Source organism: Triturus cristatus, chromosome 11 (assembly GCF_964204655.1).
Source record: "Triturus cristatus chromosome 11, aTriCri1.1, whole genome shotgun sequence".
In the NCBI taxonomy this organism is placed as follows: Eukaryota; Metazoa; Chordata; class Amphibia; order Caudata; family Salamandridae; genus Triturus; species Triturus cristatus.
This window is the reverse complement of record NC_140594.1, coordinates 614,964,915-614,981,480: the sequence shown is the minus strand read 5'-3', so window position 1 is coordinate 614,981,480 and position 16,566 is coordinate 614,964,915. Positions and strand designations below refer to the sequence as shown.

Here is a 16,566-nt window from a genome sequence, read left to right as displayed (position 1 = left end):
CATTTTATTCAGGGGCACACAAAGTTTAACCACAACTAGACTACTTTAGTATACCGAGCTCCAAGACACAAAGTTCCGGAGATGCGTATACTCACTAGAGCGTTGTAAGACCATTACCCAGTGGAGTTGAAGATGCGGATGGGCCTGGGAGCGGCGAAACTGAACTGGCCCCTTAATGCATGGTGGTTAAAAGACGCCAAGTCTAAAGCACACAGTTCCAAAGCCATTGTTCATACTTAGAGGTTAACAAGGGGATGAGGACTTCCTCTGTGACTCCGTGGAAGGTACTGAAAGCCACTTTAAGAGGAGATATTCTCAGCTACACATCAGGTAGAAAACTTAGGCAACAACAAGAAGTTGTTGATCTTAAGAACCACATTCTGAGGTTGGAGATGGCGTTCATGGCACTCTCCACACTGGCCCTTCTTAGAGATTCACGAACACACACAAAAGATCAATCGGCAAACGCTCTTAAATATATGTACAGACTGTGTGGCTTGCCACACAAAGCCATATTTATCAGAGGGAGGAAAAGACAAGTAAAACCCTACATTGGTTATGCAGCAACATTACCTGTCCCTAACCAACTGCAGATGTCCTGAACACAGAATGTGTGTGTGTGATGAGCAATGAAGACACTACCCATTGTTCTGCCTCCTATTACGCAGCGCTGTATTGAGCTACAGGCTAGTGTGACCAGATGGACTCAAAGCAATTCATATAAAACCTCCCAGTGGCCCCACTGGGGTTGGGAGACCAAATTAAGCTAGAAGAGGAACTTACAAAAGAAGAGTATGCAAAGGCTCTAGCTCAGGTCCAATTGGTAAAGACACTGGGCCCCAACAGTTTCCCAGGCTGAATTCAAAATATATCGCACCAAACTCCTGTTGGCTGAGACCTTGACCACAGTGCTGGAGTTAGAGATACTGCCACCAGATCTACGTCTGACAGAGATTGTAGTCATACCAAAGCAGGGCACCCACCAAAAAAACGTTCATCATACTGTCCTTAGCTCTCGCGTAAACACAGAAGCAAAGATATGGGGCAAGTCATTGACAAACCGGGTGCTCCGAGTGGTTTGCTTTTGTGTTCACCTAGACCAATCGGGCTTTATGTTCCAATGCGCCATGCACCATAATATCAACACGAAGACCAGCCTGGCGCAAACGTGTTCCTACTGTACCACTTTCAAAAAGCATTTGACTTGGTACATGGGACTACCTGTTCTGCCTTCTAATTACACTGAACTTCAGCCCCAAATGTATTACTAAAGTAAAACTGTTACAAACAGACTTGTCGGACAGGGCATGCATGGATGGATGGATGGCATCCTCTCAGACATGTTCTGGATACAAAGGGGAAACACGCCAGGGATGCACCAGACTACATTCATATTTGCACTTGCGAAGGAGCTCCGAGCTAGGTGGCTGAGAGCAGACGCTCTGGTCAAAGGAACTGGAATGGGCGCTGGGTGTCTTCAACGGAATAGCATTATATGCTAATGACATCTTGATATTCCTAGCAGAGCGCCAGGAGTTGGGGGCCCAGACACTTTACATTTTTGGCACCTTCTCTGGCTCACCATTAGTAAGGCCAAATCCACAATATGCTCTATTAACTGCTCATCCTTGGAATTGGAGTGTGTCAGAGACCTGTTGATTAAGACAGAAGCATTCAAATACCTTGGGGTCTACCAGACTACCGCCCAACAGAGGGCGTGGAAGAACATCCAGCCCAAAGTAGAGCGACTGTCCCGGGAAGCAGAGATTTGGTCCAGGCTTCAGTTATCTGTTATGGGCTGCTCTCCATCTACAACATGGTAGCCTTGCTGCACCTATTTTACAGGCTAAAGAGTTAGCATTTCTCCCTCACGCTGGCCTTCCTTAAAAAGTAGAGGCACTGTGGCGTGGATTCCTGTGGAATACTAAGCCCCGAGAATTGCCTTCTCCAAGTGCTACAAATTATCCTATGACAGACGAACTGGCACCCAAAACATGATCTCCTATTATAGAGCACCCCACTTGATCGTTATCAATGAATGGTGAGTCGCAGGTGACCTGGCCTTCGCATCCGATTACTGGGCGATGGGGAACACTGCTCTTTTGCGCTTACTTTATGGAAATTCCACAGTATATTGACTCCCTCCAGAGTGGTGGTCCTGGTTTTGGGAGACACTCCCAAAGAACTGGGGTGGTCGAGACAACTCACCAGAGACACCACTTGTGGCATGCGCCCTCAGAGCTGGGTGTCAGCTCAGCAGGACTTCAAAGGTTGGGATGCCATTGGCATCTCTACATTGGGAGATATCATGAAGGGAATAATACTTTTATCCTTTGCCAACATACAAAAAGAGTACGATATTCACAAGAGTCAATTCTTTAAGTACCTACAACTCAGGCATACATAACATCCCTGATTGAGTTAGCAGACCATGGTTTCAATGAGGCCAAAATCCTACTGGGGAATGGACCACCAATAAGATTTCAAAGGTCTGCCAGAGCCAGGTGAGTAACTCCAAAGACACCTTCTACATCCTATTGGCAATCTGGGATGAAGATCTGGGCCAACTGACAGATGACAGTTAAAGGTAGATGCTTGCATCTCCCAGAGAGACGGCTATAACCTCACAATCTCAACTAATCCAACTCAAGTACCTCCACAGAGTTTATTTCACATGGTAAAGGCCATGGGAAAATGGGGGTGACAGCTTCAACATGCCTGTGATGTGGATTACAAAAAGGAAACTTCCTTCATACAGTATGGGCCTGTGAGGGGTAATGCTTTTTTGTGAGGGAGTGCTCACATGCCTGGGTCAGATATTGGTGTGAGACTATTTAGAGATCCCAAATTCACTCTTTTATACATCACCATAGGCGTGGAAAGTCAAAGATATCAGGTAGCCGTGGCCAAGAAGGACATAGCCAAGGCTTGGAAAAGCGAAGGTCCCTAAGCATAGAGAGATGGAGGTGATGCCTAGACAGATGTATGAGCTTAACAAAAAAACAAACAAAAAAAAAAAAACATCTACGTCCGCAGAAACATTATTAAAGTACAGAGGCCCGGTTCCCTCACTTGACAAAGAAATGAGGCATTTGGGGAAGTGAAAAGAAAATACCATGAGAAAAGGGGAAAGGGGGTAGTGGAGGTGGGGGGGGGGGGGGGGGGGGACATTATGATTTTTTGCATTTATTGTTGGAGTGTTTCATATTGCCGGGAGCACAGAGGCTTACAGTGAAGGATACATTTGCGCAACAGTGGGTTCTGTCGCCAACGTACATGTCTGTGTGTAACTGAATAAAATGCGACATTTAAAAAAAAATATGTAAAAGTACACACCGAAGTAATAAAAAGATTACTTTAAATAATACAAAAGTTACCTGTCCAAGAAGTAAAGGCCTGTGATGTAAAGTACTGAAAACCTACTTGCGATGTAAAGATTACCAAAGTAATTACCTCAACTGTTCTTACTTCATGGGACATTACATCAAAGTAATGTTAGCATACCCACCACTGTAAGTGCAAACTCAGTCCGAAATTTCCAATGTGCATTGACCTGGTTCTTTAAAAGAACCCACTGATGAATATCACACTTGCTGATTTGTATGTTCCTTCATACAGACTAACTTTTTCCTTTTCACTCAGTTTTCATACTCCTCAGCACTCACTGTGGTATTCCTTCACAAAATTTCTGCACCAACTGAAGTACAAAAAGTCTACTTTTAAAGGCGAAGCCGTATCGATTCAGGCCCGTTGCATTAAAATAATCCCTCATTGGATGGTAGATTGATTACCTCCCATTTTCAACTTGGGAATAAATAAAAAAATAATCTTTTCAACTAACTCTGGTCAGCATCACATCCTACCTTCAAAACGTCATTCACACTCCACCTTTCTTATCCAAACCATACTTTTCAAAAGCAGGGGTTCCTCAAGGCTCCATCATCTCACCCCTGGTTTCAACATCTATACTGTCACTACAGGCAAGGATCGATGAATTTCAGCTCACATGCTATAACCATGCAAGTGACACACAATTAGTTCTTAAACTGGAAAGCCCCAAAGACATGGGAAACTCAAAAATCTTCAGTTGCATCAGAGCCGTTGATCAGTGGATGAAATGGAACTACCTCAAACTGAATGCTTCCAAACCTGAAATACTCACATGCGGAGATTGAAAAAATTATGACACACTCTGCGCCTGGCCTGATGATCTGGGACCACCTCCTAAAGTGTCTAAGGAAGTAAGAAACCTTGGAATTACCATGGACTCCAAATTATCAATGAATTTCCAAGTGGACAAGTTAGCAAGCTCAAGCTTCATTGCTATGAAGTATCTGCGGCGCATCTTCCCCAACCTAGGAGTTCCACACAAGGTCCAAGCTACTATCTCTTTTGTACACTCTAAGCTTGATTACACCAATGGCCTCTACCACTGATCATCTTTATCAACTATGAAACAACTAAAACAAATGCAGAACTCTGCTGCCAGTCTGCTCGTATATGTAAAGCCACAATCCCACATCTGTCCTACCTGAGGGCCCTACATTGGTTGTGGGTTGCCAGAAAATCCACCTTCAAGCTGCTTTGTATCACCCACAAAGCAGTACATTGAACAGGACCACTTTTTATCAGGAATAAAATCTTAAAATACATACAACAAAGGAACTTTCGCTCAAGATTGGCACCTCGACTCAAAACCCCAACATACAAGAAAAATAAATGGGTGGTACATCTTTATCTGTTCAAGCAGCCAAACTATGGAATTCCTTACCCCCAACAATAAGAGCCACAGATAACTATCTTAACTTCAGAAGGATACTCATGAGATGGCTCTTTCCTAATTGACCACCACACTCAAACATAAATGTACAGCATATACCTGTGCATGTAAATATGTATATTTTGATTATATGTATTTATTTAGATATGTGCATTTCTTTGTACTATATATTTATATTTTCACTGAAAAAACCATAGGTTTCAGGCGTGTCATAGTTAGCTGGCCATTTCACTCGTACAAAACCATAGAAATTCATCAGTTCTAGTTAGTTCTGTTAACTCTGTTAACAGAACTGTTAGTTCTGTTAGTTCTGTTAACTATAACTCGCGCGCCAGCAATGCATTGCTGATGATGTCACATATTGCATGATTCATGACATGGTCAGTGACATCACTCATGACATCACTGATGACATCTCAAATTACATCACTGATGACATCACCCAGTGAATGTGGTTTAGGTTGAAATTTAAATATATATTATATATATACCAATCTGTATTGAAGTTTGAGTGGATATATAACTGTCTGGATGGAGGATTTAGTAGCTGTCTGACTGTCTTTTTAAGTAAGTAATTAAAAGCGTCTCACTTAATACATGGAATGGTAACTAAATTATGTGACTGTGTGCAGCACTGTCTCAGTTGTTGTATAACATGCTGCATCAGTTGGTCACTAACTACATGAGTGTGTATATTAGTTATTGATTAGTTGGGTGAGTATTTGTATGGGACACTGAGTTTGTGTGTGGTTGGATGGGGTGTGTGTAACTATGCATAGATGTGTGAATGGTTGATTGACCAGGTGTATAGGTTTAAGAGTGCATGTGGAAACAGTTGTTTGGGTGACTGGTGTATTTGTGTGTTGGTGAGCAAATATATGTTTTAGTTGTACATCTTCAACAAAGTAAAAAACATAAAAGGCATTGTATGCAAGAGTTGGTGTATATAAATAAGTATGTGTAAGAGTCAGTGATTGTGAGAGTAACTATATGAATGAGTGTATAATTGTAATGGTGATTTTTTAACATATTAACTATGAGTTACTATGTGTTTGAATAAACGAAGTGTTGTTGGATAATTGTGTAAGTGAGTAAATGTAAGTGTGATTACTTTTTTTCATGAGTGAGTAGGATGACTGCATAACCGACTAAGATGACTGATGATGTGTCAATGTCTAGATTTGTGTATAAGTGCAAAGATAGTGTTCTATTAATTAGTGACTGCATGTATAAATGATTCTGTTGTTAAATGGGTAGTTGTGTGTGTTGACTTAGGAATCAGTGAGTGGGTATGTAGTAACTGGTATTGGTGTGTCAATGGTTTCAAATATGGTACTGTGCATTTTACAATGAGTGATGAAAGGTTATACTAGTGTATGATGAGGTGTATCAGATTGTCACGTGGATGATGTCATCAGTGATGTCATCAGTGGTGTCATCAGTGATGTCACTGACCATGTCATGAATGATGCAATATGTGACATCATCAGCAGTGCATTGCGGGCGCGCGTGTTATAGTTAGCAGAACTAACTATAACAGAGGAATTTCTATGGTTTTCAACGAGTGAAATGGCCAGCTAACTATAACACCCCTGAAACCTATGTTTTTTTCTATGAATTTCTAAGGTTTTTAAATGCTAATTTCTAACTAGAACGTCTCTGAAACCTATGCTTTTCTCAGTGAATTTCATAGCTTTTTTAAATGCTAATTTCTAACTATAACGTCTCTGAAACCTATGTTTTTTTTCAGTGAATTCCAAAGGTTTTTTAAATGCCAATTTTTAAGTGTGATAGTAGTTATACCTATTTTTTTGTACTGATTTTCTACAGTTTTTTAACTGATTATTTATAACTATTTTATTCATTAAAAAACATTATACATTTTTCTGAAAATTGCAAAAAAAAGTTACAAAAAATTCTAACTAAAACACTGATTAATTTTCTGGTTTTCATTCTTTATTTTAATATATGTATATTATTTTCTGTAAAAAAAAATAATTTTTTTTTCCAGAGCCGCGCACTCAAACGTACACATCACGCTGGGTGTGCGCATTCTAGCCGCCATTTTAGGAAAGCAGTGAAGGATCCGGTACGGTGTGTGACGGCTGCGTGTTTTTCAGTTACATCTTATACATTTAATATTATGTGATGTGCGCGATTGGTATGCGACCAGTCTGCAACTCCTGCACCCGCGCATTCGCAACACATGCGCATTACGGTACGAGATGCTTGCGCGGTTGGGGGTCCCGCGTGACATCATATACGTGCTGGGGCGCACTGGGTGAACGACTCCCGCAAAAAGAAATTATGTTCTAAAATGATATGTATGTGTCTTTAATATACATATTAGGGCAATAGATTATCTAAGATATTCATAAAAATAATATATTTGGACTTATAATGAACTTATATTATTTTTAAATATATTTTCGCGAAGTCGGGTGTGTGCATCGTGAGTGCAGAGAACCAGGTCAGCAGAGCTGCTGTGGAGCCAGAGTAACCAGGTCAGCAGAGCCGTTGTAGAGCCAGAGAACCAGGTCAGCAGAGCTGCTCTAGAGCCAGAGACACTGACACTGACTGACTGACACTGACACTGACTGATTGACACTGACACTGACACTGACACTGCCTGACACTGACACTGCCTGACACTGACACTGCCTGACACTGACACTGCCTGACACTGACACTGACACTGCCTGACACTGACACTGACACTGCCTGACACTGACACTGACACTGCCTGACACTGACACTGACACTGCCTGACACTGACACTGACACTGCCTGACACTGACACTGACACTGCCTGACACTGACACTGACACTGACACTGCCTGACACTGCCTGACACTGACACTGCCTGACACTGACACTGCCTGACACTGACACTGCCTGACACTGACACTGCCTGACACTGACACTGCCTGACACTGACCCTGACACTGACACTGACACTGACACTGCCTGACACTGACACTGACACTGCCTGACACTGACACTGACACTGCCTGACACTGACACTGACACTGCCTGACACTGACACTGACACTGCCTGACACTGACACTGACACTGACACTGCCTGACACTGACACTGACACTGACACTGCCTGACACTGACACTGACACTGACACTGCCTGACACTGCCTGACACTGACACTGACACTGACACTGCCTGACACTGACACTGCCTGACTCTGACACTGCCTGACTCTGACACTGCCTGATTGACACTGCCTGATTGACACTGCCTGATTGACACTGACACTGACTGATTGACACTGACACGGTCAGCAGAGCCGTTGTAGAGCCAGAGAACCAGGTCAGCAGAGCTGCTCTAGAGCCAGAGACACTGACACTGACTGACTGACACTGACACTGACTGATTGACACTGACACTGACACTGACACTGCCTGACACTGACACTGCCTGACACTGACACTGCCTGACACTGACACTGCCTGACACTGACACTGACACTGCCTGACACTGACACTGACACTGCCTGACACTGACACTGACACTGCCTGACACTGACACTGACACTGCCTGACACTGACACTGACACTGCCTGACACTGACACTGCCTGACACTGACACTGACACTGACACTGCCTGACACTGCCTGACACTGACACTGCCTGACACTGACACTGCCTGACACTGACACTGCCTGACACTGACACTGCCTGACACTGACACTGCCTGACACTGACACTGCCTGACACTGACACTGCCTGACACTGACACTGCCTGACACTGACACTGCCTGACACTGACCCTGACACTGACACTGACACTGACACTGACACTGCCTGACACTGACTGACACTGACACTGCCTGACACTGACACTGACACTGCCTGACACTGACACTGACACTGACACTGACACTGCCTGACACTGACACTGACACTGCCTGACACTGACACTGACACTGACACTGCCTGACACTGACACTGACACTGACACTGCCTGACACTGACACTGACACTGACACTGACACTGCCTGACACTGACACTGCCTGACACTGACCCTGACCCTGACACTGACACTGCCTGATTGACACTGCCTGATTGACACTGCCTGATTGACACTGCCTGATTGACACTGACACTGACTGATTGACACTGACACTGACACTGACACTGATACTGACACTGACACTGACTGCCTGACACTGACACTGCCTGATTGACACTGCCTGACACTGACACTGCCTGACACTGACACTGCCTGACTCTGACACTGCCTGATTGACACTGCCTGATTGACACTGCCTGATTGACACTGCCTGATTGACACTGCCTGATTGACACTGACACTGACTGATTGACACTGACTGATTGACACTGCCTGATTGACACTGCCTGATTGACACTGCCTGATTGACACTGACACTGACACTGCCTGATTGACACTGACACTGACACTGACTGATTGACACTGACACTGACTGATTGACACTGACACTGACTGATTGACACTGCCTGATTGACACTGCCTGATTGACACTGCCTGATTGACACTGCCTGATTGACACTGACACTGACTGATTGACACTGACACTGACACTGACTGATTGACACTGACACTGACACTGACACTGACTGACACTGACACTGACACTGACTGATTGACACTGACACTGACTGATTGACACTGACACTGACACTGACTGATTGACACTGACACTGACACTGACTGATTGACACTGACACTGACACTGACACTGACACTGACTGATTGACACTGACACTGACACTGACTGATTGACACTGACACTGACTGATTGACACTGACACTGACACTGACTGATTGACACTGACACTGACACTGACACTGACTGATTGACACTGACACTGACACTGACACTGACTGATTGACACTGACACTGACACTGACACTGACACTGACTGATTGACACTGACACTGACACTGACACTGACTGACACTGACACTGACTGATTGACACTGACACTGACACTGACACTGACACTGACACTGACACTGACACTGACACTGACACTGACACTGACACTGACACTGACACTGACACTGACACTGACTGATTGACACTGACACTGACACTGACACTGACACTGCCTGACACTGACTGACACTGCCTGACACTGCCTGACACTGCCTGACACTGACTGACACTGACTGACACTGACTGACACTGACTGACACTGACTGACACTGACTGACACTGACTGACTTCCCTCTACTCCTCTCCCTCTACTCCTCTCCCTCTACTCCTCTCCCTCTACTCCTCTCCCTCTACTCCTCTCCCTCTACTCCTCTCCCTCTACTCCTCTCCCTCTACTCCTCTCCCTCTACTCCTCTCCCTCTACTACTCTCCCTCTACTACTCTCCCTCTACTACTCTCCCTCTACTACTCTCAATTACTCCCTCTCTACTCTCAATTACTCCCTCTCTACTCTCAATTACACCCTCTCTACTCTCAATTACTCCCTCTCTACTCTCAATTACTCCCTCTCTACTCTCAATTACTCCCTCTCTACTCTCAATTACTCCCTCTCTACTCTCAATTACTCCCTCTCTACTCTCAATTACTCCCTCTCTACTCTCAATTACTCCCTCTCTACTCAATTACTCCCTCTCTACTCAATTACTCCCTCTCTACTCAATTACTCCCTCTCTACTCAATTACTCCCTCTCTACTCAATTACTCCCTCTCTACTCTCGGTTACTCTCTCTCTACTCTCGATTACTCTCTCTCTACTCTCGATTACTCCCTCTCACCTCTCGATTACTCACTCTCACTCTCGATTACTCACTCTCACTCTCTACTCTCGATTACTCACTCTATACTCTCTCTCTACTCTCGATTACTCTCTCTACTCTCGATTACTCTCTCTCTACTCTCGATTACTCTCTCTCTACTCTCGATTACTCTCTCTCTACTCTCGATTACTCTCTCTCTACTCTCGATTACTCTCTCTCTACTCTCGATTACTCTCTCTCTACTCTCGATTACTCTCTCTCTACTCTCGATTACTCACTCTCTACTCTCGATTACTCACTCTCTACTCTCGATTACTCACTCTCTACCTCTCTCTCTACTACTCTCTACCTCTACCCATCTACCTCTCTACAAGCACACACATATATATATATATATATATATATATATATATAATACTCACTCTCACTCTCTACTCTCGATTACTCTCTATACTCTCTCTCTACTCTCAATTACTCGCTCTCTACTCTCGATTACTCACTCTCACTCTCTACTACTCACTCTCACTCTCTACTCTCGATTACTCCCTCTCTACTCTCAATTACTCCCTCTCTACTCTCAATTACTCCCTCTCTACTCTCAATTACTCCCTCTCTACTCTCAATTACTCCCCCTCTACTCTCAATTACTCCCCCTCTACTCTCAATTACCCCCCCTCTACTCTCAATTACTCCCCCTCTACTCTCAATTACTCCCCCTCTACTCTCAATTACTCCCCCTCTACTCTCAATTACTCCCCCTCTACTCTCAATTACTCTCCCTCTACTCTCAATTACTCCCTCTCTACTCTCAATTACTCCCTCTCTACTCTCAATTACTCCCTCTCTACTCTCAATTACTCCCCCTCTACTCTCAATTACTCCCCCTCTACTCTCAATTACTCCCCCTCTACTCTCAATTACTCCCCCTCTACTCTCAATTACTCCCCCTCTACTCTCAATTACTCCCCCTCTACTCTCAATTACTCCCCTCTACTCTCAATTACCCCCCTCTACTCTCAATTACCCCCCCCTCTACTCTCAATTACCCTCCCTCTACTCTCAATTACTCTCCCTCTACTCTCAATTACTCCCCCTCTACTCTCAATTACTCCCCCTCTACTCTCAATTACTCCCCCTCTACTCTCAATTACTCCCCCTCTACTCTCAATTACTCCCCCTCTACTCTCAATTACTCCCCCTCTACTCTCAATTACTCCCCCTCTACTCTCAATTACTCCCCCTCTACTCTCAATTACTCCCCCTCTACTCTCAATTACTCCCCCTCTACTCTCAATTACTCCCCCTCTACTCTCAATTACTCCCCCTCTACTCTCAATTACTCCCCCTCTACTCTCAATTACTCCCCCTCTACTCTCAATTACTCCCCCTCTACTCTCAATTACTCCCCCTCTACTCTCAATTACTCTCCCTCTACTCTCAATTACTCTCCCTCTACTCTCAATTACTCCCTCTCTACTCTCAATTACTCCCTCTCTACTCTCGATTACTCCCTCTCTACTCTCGATTACTCCCTCTCTACTCTCGATTACTCCCTCTCTACTCTCGATTACTCCCTCTCTACTCTCGATTACTCCCTCTCTACTCTCGATTACTCCCTCTCTACTCTCGATTACTCCCTCTCTACTCTCGATTACTCCCTCTCTACTCTCGATTACTCCCTCTCTACTCTCGATTACTCACTCTATACTCTCTCTCTACTCTCGATTACTCTCTCTCTACTCAATTACTCCCTCTCTACTCTCAATTACTTCCTCTCTACTCTCAATTACACACTCTCTACTCTCAATTACACACTCTCTACTCTCTACTACTCACTCTCACTCTCTACTCTCGATTACTCACTCTCTACTCTCGATTACTCACTCTCTACTCTCGATTACTCACTCTATACTCTCGATTACTCACTCTATACTCTCGATTACTCACTCTATACTCTCGATTACTCACTCTATACTCTCTCTCTACTCTCAATTACTCCCTCTCTACTCAATTACTCCCTCTCTACTCTCAATTACTCTCTCTACTCTCAATTACTCCCTCTCTACTCTCAATTACTCCCTCTCTACTCTCGATTACTCCCTCTCTACTCTCGATTACTCACTCTCTACTCTCGATTACTCTCTCTACTCTCGATTACTCACTCTCTACTCTCTCTCTACTCTCGATTACTCTCTCTCTACTCTCGATTACTCTCTCTCTACTCTCGATTACTCTCTCTCTACTCTCGATTACTCTCTCTCTACTCTCGATTACTCTCTCACTACTCTCGATTACTCTCTCACTACTCTCGATTACTCTCTCACTACTCTCGATTACTCTCTCACTACTCTCGATTACTCTCTAACTACTCTCGATTACTCACTCTCTACTCTCGATTACTCACTCTCTACTCTCGATTACTCACTCTCTACTCTCGATTACTCACTCTCTACTCTCGATTACTCACTCTCTACTCTCGATTACTCACTCTACTACTCTCTACCTCTACCCATCTACCTCTCTACAAGCACACATATATATATATATAATATGCATATCTATATAAATACAAATATAAATGCATGCATACATATATGCATACATATGCATGTTATGTACATGACAGTTTGAAAAACACCAATACAAGCAAAGCTAAAAGGCCACCTAATTACAAACAGAACTGCTTTAACTTAAACGAGGGCGAGACCTATTGCATTTTCAATGCTTGTTTACTTTGGCTCCATCAAGAAGGCATTCAGATGTGTCACACATTTGCCATAAATTCTGGATGGTAGCAATCTAGTTGCTCATTAGATCACTTGTAGTAAAGCTACTGCTCACCAGGGATGTCTGCTGCTGATATTCAAAGTGCATGTTTCAGTCTGCATGTCAGAATATTTTAATGAAATAGAAGAGGATTTGATAAGTCAAAATGTGCCCTAATTTTTCTTTCTGCAGCACTAATCATACTTTCTATTGCAAATGAACCCCCTCATTTTGTTCCTTTGCAAATTAAATGTTTTAAGTGTTACCACTTTATTCCAATCAAGATGGCTTCAGGTGTGCCATACTTTTGTCATAAGTAAGACTGTTGGCGTTCTAGTTGTTCTTTAGAGCACTCTGGGACATTTTTCATTGGGCTATACTTGGGCTACATCTGGGTGATATTTGTGCTACATTTGGGCTCTTTTGTCTCTGGTGGCCATCTTGGGAGACTTGTTATGAAGTTTCCCAATTTCCTCATTTACTACAATCTCCTCAGTAGGAAATATTTTCAGGTTTTTACTTTGGTTCCATCAAGAAGGCATTCAGATGTGTCACCCATCTGCCATACATTTGGAATGTTAGCACTCTAGTTGCTTATTAGATCACTGTAGTAAAGCTACTGCTCACCAGGGAAGTCTGCTGCTGGTATTGAAAGTGCATGTTCCAGTCTGCATGTCAATTTTTTAATGAAATAGAAAAGGATTTGAGAAGTCAAAATGAGCCCTAATTTTTATTTTTTTAGCACTAATCATAATTTCTATGGCAAAATGAACCCCCTCATTGTGTTCCTTTTAAATTAAACTACTCACTCTCCGCTACTCTCTCTCTCCGCTACTCTCTCTTCGCTACTCTCTCTCTCTCTCTCTCTCTCCGCTACTCACTCTCTCTGCGCTACTCTCTCTGCTACTCTACTACTCTCTCTGCTACTCTCTACTACTCACTCTCTGCTACTCTCTACTTCTCACTCTCTGCTACTCTACTACTCACTCTACTCTCTATTACTCATCCTATACTCTCTACTACTCTCTACCTCTACCCTCTCTACCCACACATATATATGCATTTATATATGTATGTGTGTATATATATATATATATAGATATCATCTGCATATCTATATAAATATACAAATATAAATGCATGCATACATATAAATATACATATGCATGCATATGCAGGTTATGTACATGAAAGTTTGAAAAAACACTAATAAAAGCAAAGCTAAAAAGCCACCTAATTACAAACAGAATTGCTTTAACTTAAACGAGGGCGAGACCTATTGCATTTTCAATGCTTGTTTACTTTGGATCCATCAAGAAGGCATTCAGATGTGTCACACATTTGCCATAAATTCTGAATGGTAGCACAATAGTTGCTCATTAGATCACTGTAGTAAAGCTACTGCTCTCCAGGGAAGTCTGTTGCTGGTATTCAAAGTGCATGTTTCAGTCTGCATGTCAGAATTTTTTTAATGAAATAGAAGAGGATTTGAGAAGTTAAAATGTGCCCTAATTTTTCTTTCTGCAGCACTAATCATAATTTCTATGGCAAAATGAACCCCCTCATTTTGTTCCTTTGCAAATTAAATGTTTTAAGTGTTACCGCTTTATTCCAATCAAGATGGCTTCATGTGGGCCATACTTTTGTCATAAGTAAGACTGTTAGCGCTCTAGTTGTTCTTTAGAACACTCTGGGACATTGTGTCATTGGGCTATACTTAGTCTATACCTGGGTGATATTTGTGCTACATTTGGGCTCTTTTGTCTCTGGTGGCCATCTTGGGAGACTTATTTGTTATGAAGTTTCCTAATTTTCTCATTTACTCCAGTCTCCTCAGTAGGAAATACTTTTGTTTTTTACTTTGATTCCATCAAGAAGGCATTCAGATGTGTCACACATTTACCATAAATTCAGAATGTTAGCACTCTAGTTGCTCAGAGTTTGAAAGTGCATGTTTCAGTCTGCATGTCAGAATTTTTTAATGAAATAGAAGAGGATTTGGGAAGTCACTCAAAATGTGCCCTAATTTTTCTTTCTGCAGCACTAATCGTACTTTCTATGGCAAAATGAACCCCCTCATTTTGTTCCTTTTTAAAATTAAATGTTTTAAGAGTTACCACTTTATTTCAATCAAGATGGCTTCAGGTGTGCCATACGTTTGTCATAAGTAGGACTGTTAGCACTCTAGTTGTTCTTTGGAACACTCTGGGAAGCTGCAGTAGAACACAAAAGGAATCAACTGACAGTCTCTGCCCTTGTTGGATGTACATGTTTTACTGAGAATGTCAGACTTCATTCTCACACGACTGAGAAAGATAATGTGAATTTACAGAAAATATGCTCTCAGTTTAGTTTTATAGATCAACCTTCCAAACCTCTGTGGGAAAAGCACGAGAAAATAGTTCTCTCAAACATGATTCATGATATCCGGGCAGAAGGCTTTTTCACATGGTAAAATCACCTTAGAACATACCACAATTCCTAAAATGAGTATGGTACCATCAACAAATGATTTATCATGTAACTAAAGTCTTAAAACCTTCTATTAACTGCAATGCTTTTCAATGAGGTGCTATCATGTATATTGGTCCCAAGATGGCTGCCAACACTTTTTGGATGAAGTGCTGACAGCCAATCAGATCTCACGATGAGATGTGTGGTTAGGCTCCGCCCAGTTGTATGTGATTTTACTTTTGATTTTCTGAGGAACTACTGAACGGATTTACACCATTTAAAGCAAAAGGCACGACTCTGAACCAAGGTCTACCTTGCTGCCAAATTTGGTGTAATTCCGTTCAGCAGTTCGGGCTGTAGCTGTGATTAAAGGTCCCTATGGAAAATACGTTTTGGGACCCCCCTTTTTTCTCAGCCCCCGCTTGACGAATCACCCCGAGACTTTCAGGATAGGAGCGGACCGGGCCACGAGTTTTGAACATCTCGAAGATTCGTCAACCGCGCCAAAGTTTTTTGAAATAGAATGTTGCGGATTTCCTATGGATAATAGGTCCTAACTATAACTACCTACTGGCGACTGCCAGTAGGTAATTTATATTATATATATATATATATATATACATATATACACACACATATACACATATACATACAATATACATATACACACACTACTTAAGGTTTTAAATATATAGATATTCTTTAGGTCTACTTAAATGTATATGCAAACAGTATCTTAACTGTATCTATAAGTGGTTCACTACTGAAATATTAAAGAACACTTAAAAAGAAAATATATATTACAAAAATT

The 16,566-nt window shown here is 42.6% G+C and overlaps 1 protein-coding gene across 2 annotated transcripts in view; it reads right to left on the bottom strand.

Moving 5' to 3' along the window:
* Positions 1 to 16,566, bottom strand: part of PPP3CC (protein phosphatase 3 catalytic subunit gamma) — a 653,177-nt gene that overhangs the window by 358,454 nt on the left and 278,157 nt on the right. The window lies entirely within an intron of this gene.